Source organism: Aquarana catesbeiana, linkage group LG08 (genome assembly GCF_042186555.1).
Source record: "Aquarana catesbeiana isolate 2022-GZ linkage group LG08, ASM4218655v1, whole genome shotgun sequence".
Lineage (NCBI taxonomy): Eukaryota > Metazoa > Chordata > Amphibia > Anura > Ranidae > Aquarana > Aquarana catesbeiana.
Genome location: NC_133331.1, coordinates 293,680,314 through 293,680,820, shown reverse-complemented (window position 1 = coordinate 293,680,820; position 507 = coordinate 293,680,314).

The following is a 507-nucleotide window of genomic DNA, read 5'->3' as shown; positions in this document are numbered from 1 at the left end:
CTATACAGAGGAGCTTACACTCTAATGTCCCCTCCCCCACAGTCACATCAGTCTCTATACAGAGGAGCTTACACTCTAATGTCCCCTCCCCCACAGTCACATCAGTCTCTGTACAGAGGAGCTTACACTCTAATGTCCCCTCCCCCCACAGTCACATCAGTCTCTGTACAGAGGAGCTTACACTCTAATGTCCCCTCCCCCCACAGTCACATCAGTCTCTGTACAGAGGAGCTACACTCTAAGTCCCCTCCCCACAGTCACATCAGTCTCTGTACAGAGGAGCTTACACTCTAATGTCCCCTCCCCCCACAGTCACATCAGTCTCTGTACAGAGGAGCTTACACTCTAATGTCCCCTCCCCCACAGTCACATCAGTCTCTAGTACAGAGGAGCTTACACTCTAATGTCCCCTCCCCCACAGTCACATCAGTCTCTGTACAGAGGAGCTTACACTCTCATGTCCCCTCCCCCACAGCTCACATCAGTCTCTGTACAGAGGAGCTTACA